Here is a 1190-nt window from a genome sequence, read left to right as displayed (position 1 = left end):
CTCGAAGATCGACACGCGACACTCAACTTGGCCCTATCCGGATTCCGGAGATACTTCGGAACGAACAAGTAATTTTGTAAATATTGGTTGAATCAAACAATATAAACAAAGCAAGTCTATTTATAAACATTGGTCAATTTACGGCTTTCCGTGTGGGTCTTAGATTTAATTAAGGATTACCGGTAGGCAGAACTGAAACAAAATGTAGGATCATATCCTTAAAGCATATTTTCAATCACCCATCTTAAATAAATTATTTCGATACTTTCACCAAATATCAACAGTTGCATATGTTTTACATGATTTTTGATAAGAAAACACCATGGTTGAATGTTATAGCCACTATGTTCCAATTATATGTCTTACAGGAAAGTAAAGCAATATTATTATATGCCTTACAAGAAAGTAAAGAAATGCTTCACGGCATTTTCTCTGACATTCTTTGTCAGTAATTACTTATTAACAAAATAATGATTTGTCATTACAGCTGTCTGAACTATTATGTTATTTACAGTCACTGAAGCGAGCTCGAAGGCAACAATGAAATAAGTTGTTTCATGCGTTACGTATCTTTTTAATCCACAAAAATGCGCTGCTTAATTAACCATCAGCAAAAAGTCATGGAACAATTTGAAACAAGTTTTTGATTACTCGGATCTTTTTTTAGACCTGGTCCGTTTGAAGCTGTGTTGCCTGAACCCCATAGGCTTTTTTGTCGAACGATTTTCATCATGTAAGACTGGAAAGCACTCTTGTTGACGATACGTTCCAAACTGGCTTGGTTAAACTCTTCCAGAATTTAGATGGTATCATCTGCAATGAACTCTTTCAGAAGATTCAGCGCCCTTTGATCAAGTTCTGAGAGGAGATAGTTTGCCTGAAGAAAACAGAAATACAACATTGTGTTCAAGAACTCATTGGACATGATAATAATAAACCAAAAACAGACAAGTTATGTTCTCAATTTAATGTATATGAAAGCACGATCAATCGGTCATTGTTCAGCCTTAAGAAGAGTGCAAGACTGTGACAGTGCTAAAGCCGCTGATCATGAAATGATGAAATAATAAATTAATGCTAAATTAACTTGTTTGCACCAGACACAACAAATAGGTATACAAAAAAAAGTTAGTGTTGACCTGTAGCATATATTTATTCCAATGCTAAAGCTACAGTTTTTGAAATGCCAT

This window comes from Dreissena polymorpha, chromosome 6, assembly GCF_020536995.1.
Source record: "Dreissena polymorpha isolate Duluth1 chromosome 6, UMN_Dpol_1.0, whole genome shotgun sequence".
In the NCBI taxonomy this organism is placed as follows: domain Eukaryota; kingdom Metazoa; phylum Mollusca; class Bivalvia; order Myida; family Dreissenidae; genus Dreissena; species Dreissena polymorpha.
This window is presented reverse-complemented; position numbering follows the sequence as displayed.